Source organism: Myotis daubentonii, chromosome 15 (genome assembly GCF_963259705.1).
Source record: "Myotis daubentonii chromosome 15, mMyoDau2.1, whole genome shotgun sequence".
NCBI classification, from domain to species: domain Eukaryota; kingdom Metazoa; phylum Chordata; class Mammalia; order Chiroptera; family Vespertilionidae; genus Myotis; species Myotis daubentonii.
Window position 1 is genome coordinate 57,069,592 of NC_081854.1, and position 6,009 is coordinate 57,075,600.

A 6,009-nucleotide genomic window follows, 5' to 3' on the forward strand; every position below is an offset into this window, starting at 1 on the left:
CTGTCTTTTCTGTGCCCGTGTCCTCGCGGCCAGGGCTTTGACGACGCGGTGGCCTTTTATTTTAAAACGGCGGCTTTCAAGCCTCCTCTCATCTCGGGCTGTTTCATGTTTGCGGGTTTCCGGAAGGTTCGGAGCGGGGCCCTGGGTGGGCGCCTTCCCAGATACTCCTTGCCCTGCTCGCCGCCTGGGAGGGGCCGGGCCTCGGAGCAGCGGATGGAGGAAGGGGCAGGGCCGGGGCTGCCCGCCTCCCCCGAACTCCTCCCCCCTCTCCACGAAGCGGGACCCTCGTGGTGGCAGGCAGGCGGCCAGAGGTCCGGCCTCGGATGGGCCCTCCACCCTCTGGGCCGCGGCTGCCCCATCTGGACAGTGGGGATAGTCACTGTCCTCTAAAATAGTAGTAATAAGGACTTAGTCATCGCATGTCACCGGAGTGTAAGGTGGCGATTTGCAACAGGTGTGCCGCGGCCGTGACTGTCTATTTAGTCCGGGGCACTGGCCTCTTTCCCCTTAGATCAGCGGTTCTCAACCTGTGGGTCGCAACCCCTTTGGGGGTTGAACGACCCTTTCACAGGGGTCACCTGAGACCACCGGAAAACACATATATAATTACATATTGTTTTTGTGATGAATCACTATGCTTTAGTTATGTTCCATTTGTAACAATGAAAATACATCCTGCCTATCAGATATTTACATGACGATTCATCACAGTAGCAGAATTACAGTTATGAAGTAGCCACGAAAATAATTTTATGGTTGGTGGTCACCAGAACATGAGGAGCTGTATTAAAGGGTCGCGGCATCAGGAAGGTTGAGAACCACTGACTTAATAAGTACCTTTTCCCTGAAGCCACTGAGAACCGGATTTTCATCCCTTGCAACGGAAACAGCTAGTTGCTGGGGCTTTGGGTGGACTTGAACTCCCGGCCCCAGAAGCAGGAGGACAGTGAGACGACGACCCCGAAGGCAGCCCCTCCACAGACCCAGGTCCATCTGCTGTCAGCACCGTGTCCCTCCTGTCCCAGGGGCCTGGCCTGGCCGAGCGGGACCTGCCCGTCCTCTCTGAGCTGACAGGGGGCCTCCGCGCAGGAAGTGCCCCCTCCTCTGCTCTGGGGGGACGGGCCCTCTCCTCGGGTTTTTATGTTGTTTTGTCTCTTGTTTGTTTTTTGTTTTGTTTTGTTTTGTTTTTCAGATTTACCCTCCTAATTAGGTTTCACTCGGGCAAACACAGGAGGATTAGTGTGTAATCCTTGAGCTCACAGGCAGCGGGGGTGGGCCGGCCCCGAGCGGCTGGGGGGCAGGAGGGGGTGTTGCTGGGAAAATCGCAGGGGGCGGGACGCGTGGCTGCCAGGTGTCCACCCCGCAAGTGGGTTCAGGTGCATCGGGTACCCCCTGTCTAGTCTCCATGCAATTGCGAGTTACCAGGTACGGCCTGGCTGAGGAGGCTCATGGTTGATTCCCCGTCAGGGCACAGGCCCGGGTTCCGGGCTCGATCCCCAGTGGGGGCGAGCAGGAGGCAGCCGATCCATGATTCCCTCTCATCATGGATGTTTCTCTCTCTCTCCCTCTCCCCTACCTCTCTGAAATAAAACAAACAAATAAAACCCCCACAAGTTATCCGTCATGTGCTGGATCCTGGGGAGCAGGACAAGGTACCGTCCCCACGGCCTCCCCGCCCCGCCCCCCGCCCCCCCCCCCCCGCAGGAGCGGGTGTTGCTGGGAAAATCGCAAATATATTTTTAAGGAGGATGCTCCACCGCCCTTTGCCGTGTTTGGCTCCCCGGGTTCCAGCCCTGGCGCTCACAGCCCCACACCCGCCAGCTGCCGAAGCGCACGCCTCCAGGTGCGCCCTGGGCCGTGTGGGAGCCGCCCCCTCCGCACCCACCCCTCCGACTTCCCCTCGGGGTCCTCGGAGTCCCTTCCGGCCAGAGGTCACGGCCAGGCCCCACCCATCCACAAAGCTCCGTGCTTAGGAAGGACGATGACGCGTGTCAATTCTGGTCCCAAACGTGTCCAGCTGAGGGAGGGGGCGTGGGTTGTGAAAGGCCTCGTGGGCAGAGAGGACCTGCCCCCAGACAGCTGGCGGTTTGCAAACAGCTCCTTCTGCTACGTCTTCCTGAGAAGCGTGGAGTGACCCGGCCCGCACCTGGGCCCTCTCCCACCCTGTCCCCGTGTCCCCAGTGCAGTTCAACCTGTAGGCACCGCAGGGGCAGGGGGACCCACCCTAGACCCAGGCTGGACCCAGCAGCCCCAAGGGGACCCCCTGCTGCTAGCCCCGCAGCCGCCTCTGAGCATCAGGCCTCCAGGCCGATGGGCTGACACCCTGAGCTGCCCATCACTCCCCACATTTTGGCGTCCTCCCTGCCCTGAGCGGCCGTGGGGAGAACCCCCTCTGCCCCATCCCTGCTGCTCTGTCATTGGGCCCCATGTCTTCTGAGTTTCATTGCAAACCATTCAATTTTCACTGAGTGCTTAGGAATCTCGGGGTGTGGTCAGCAGAGAAATCTACCAGCCAAGCACGGGAGTCCTGGCCCCTCAGTGCCTCAGCCTCAACCCTCTGCTGTGATGCCAAGCTCTCCCTTTAGGAGGAAGTCTACCCAAGGAGGCTTCTCAAATCACCAGGCAGGTAGACTTCTGGTCTACCCAGAACCCCAGACTGCAGCTACGCCCTGTCTCCACCAGGAGGCGCTATTTAACCTCAAGCCATCCCTTCAGGATCCCTATCTAGCTTGTGGTCTTGGTCGGTTCCTGTTCTGCCTTAAATGGGGTTCACTGGGGGTGTGAGGGGGCTTTGCGGTACCTGCCTCCCTGCCTCCCCTCCTTCTTCCTCTCCCTCCGGCCCTCCCGTCCTCCGTCCTGCCATCCTGCCCAGGCCGGCTGTGGGGGCTCCCAGGTGGGGTGATCACACCTGGGGAAGGAGAGGGTGTCCCACCGCACACCTTCCTCCCAGCATACCTCCCCCTCCCAGCCTGAGGTCACGTGCCTACCCTGCAGTCACAGGAGGGGTCCTAGGACCATGGTGATTTGCTGAGTCCTACGGGGTCCCATCCTTCGAGGCTGGAGAGGGTCCGAGCCACCATCCGGCACCAGACCTGGTGAGGAGGGTGAATGCCCACGAAAATGCCCTTCACACCTTTGCACACCTGTGTTAGTGTCTGAGGCTGCGGTAAGAAATGGCTGCACGTGGCAGCTTCGAACAACAGACATTGATTCCTGCACAGCCTGCGCCCAGAGGCCTGCTCCCTCCAGACCCCAGGGGAGGCCGCGCCTCACCTCATCCCCATGGCGGCCCTCTCCGCCTCCGTGGTCACGTGGCTCCTCTCCCCGGGGAGCCTCTCTGAGGGCCCCCACCATTGCAGTCAGGCCTCCTGGCCGGCCCAGGGCTCCTTCCCTCAGCGACGTCCGCACAGGTCCTCGCCCCAAGTTAAGGTCGCCCCGCAGAGTGCAGGGGTGGGATGCAGACGCATCTTTATTTAATGGTCCATCTTAGGTTACGCGTCGATTCCCACTTCTTGTTTTAAAGGTGGGCAAGCAATTGGGTGTTTTAAATACGTTTCTTAAATTGATTTCAGAGAGGGAGGGAGAGAGAGACAGAGACAGAAGCACCAGTGATGAAAGAGAACCATTCGTCGGCCGCCTCCTGCACGCCCCCCTCTGGGGATCGAGCCCACGACCCAGGCCTGTGCCCTGACCGGGAATCGGACTGTGACCTCCAGGTTCCTAGGTCGATGCTCAACCGCTGAGCCCCTGCCGGCCAGGCCAGTCATATCTTGTTGGGGGCCACTCTGCACCCACCTTAATGGAGGGTGGCGGAGAATGGCTCTGGGTAGACAAACAGCATCTTGAGCGCTCCCTGGGCCCCGGAGGCTGGGGGGGGTGGGGGGTGCAAGGCCTTCTGGGAAGAGGAAGACAAGCTGGGCGGCTGCAGAGTCACGTGGTAACCTCTCTCTCTGGCCAACCCCCTCCCATGTGGTCCCGATGACCTGAAATTTCCCGGGGTGGCAGAATCCTCCCCCCCCCCGGCCCCCGCCCTGTGCCCTGCCCGGCACCTGAGGCGGCTGGTGGCCTGCCTGGCATGGAAAGGGAGAGAGTTTGGGGGGGACCCCCGGGGCTAGACGCCTGGAAGTGCTGTGTGTGGGCCTGGGGCTGGGGGGGAAGCTGAGATGGGGAGGGCTGTGCGACGGGGGGTGGGGTGGGGGGGACGGTCTCCCCATCCAGACCCCCGGCCTCAATGGTGCCTGTGGGGGGCCGTTGGGGCGCTCAGGCCCCGGTGAGAAGCGTCCTCAGGCCCCGCCTGGCCCAGGAGCCCGGGGAGAAGAAAGCAGCCCGGGCAACGAGGCCGGACGCCGTTCAAAGACAGAGAGCGCCGCAGGGAGGGCTTTCATCGCCGCCTTTGAGTCGGAATCCAGGCGGCAAAGTCACTCCCAGGTTAAAGTTTAAATGGCACAGAAGGGGCGCCAGGAGGATGAAGGGGCGCCCGGAGGATGAAGGGGCGCCCGGAGGATGAAGCGCCTGCCGGTTGGCCTGGGGACAAAGCGGGCCTGGCCCGGCACCTGGCGCAGAGCCCGGGGCCCGCGAGGAACACGGGTAACTGAAGGGAGAGGTGTGACTGCGGGGCCTTAGGAAATAGCAAAGGGAGCAGGCCTCCCAGGCAGGTCCTCTAGGGAAACGCCTCACTGAAGGGGGGGGGGGGGTGGGGTGCAGGGACGGGGGCGGGAAGCCTTTTCGGTCTTTGAAGAGTGAGTGTGTTTTTTCCCCTCGTGGCGTGCACATGGAATATCATTGCAAGTCCCTGCAGTCGGCAAAGCTGCTCCACGCCCTAACTGCCTGGGCTGGGGTCCCCACTATGGGCTGGGGGTCCTCTCCATGAGTTGGGGTCCCCTCTATGGTCTGGGGGTCCCCTCCATGGGCTGGGGGTCCCCTCTATGGGCTGGGGGTCCTCTCTGTGGGCTGGGGGTCCCCTCTATGGGCTGGGGATCCCCTCTATGGGCTGGGGATCCCCTCTATGGGCTGGGGGTCTCCTCTATGGGCTTGGGGTCCCCTCCATGGGCTGGGGGTCCTCTCCATGGGCTGGGGGTCCCCTCTATGGGCTGGGAGTCCTCTCTGTGGGCTGGGGGTCCCCTCTATGGGCTGGGGGTCCCCTCTATGGGCTGGGGATCCCCTCTATGGGCTGGGGGTCCCCTCTATGGGCTTGGGGCCCCCTCTATGGGCTGGGGGTCCTCTCCGTGGGCTGGGGGTCCTCTCCGTGGGCTGGGGGTCCCCTCTATGGGCTGGGTGTCCCCTCTATGGGCTGGAGGTCCCCTCTATGGGCTGGGGGTCCTCTCCATGGGCTGGGGGTCCTCTCCGTGGGCTGGGGTCCTCTCCGTGGGCTGAGGGTCCTCTCTATGGCTGGGTCCCCTCCAGCACGTGGGGTTTGGGGAGCTGGCGTTTTGGAGGGACACCCGCTGTATGAGACAGGCTGGCTGCTTGCTCAGGGTCCTGGCCCCGGGGTACCTGCTCTCCCTGCTTCCTGCTTCCTTTGCGTCCGAACTGCCCCCCGTGAGTAGTTGCTCGACTGGCTACCAGGGGTGATTTCTGGGGCGGGGGGGGGGGGTGTCAGCATCCGGCCCAGGGGGGGCACAGGGCCCCTCACACCCACACCTTTCTAGAGGGAACCTCCCTGTGCCCAGGACCCGGCTGGACACGAGGGGGACATCCCGCCCACACTGTCCTCCCCGTCTGGAGCTAAAAGCTGCAGAGCTGTCAGTGCCCATCAAGCCGCGTACGTGCCAGGTAACGGCTAGTGAGCAGGACGCACACCCTGCAGTCTAGCTGGGGAGGCGGGCGAACACGCAATAGCCACGCAGATGAATAAAAACCAAGAAAGGGAGGCGGTGCGGCTGTGGGGGCCGATCGCAGGAGCGCTGATCTGGTCCACGGGCCATCAGGGAAGGCTGCCTGGAGGAGGTGACGTTTGAGCTGAGTGGGGGAGAGCCATGGGTCGCTAGCGAGGGAGCACCTACTTCCTGC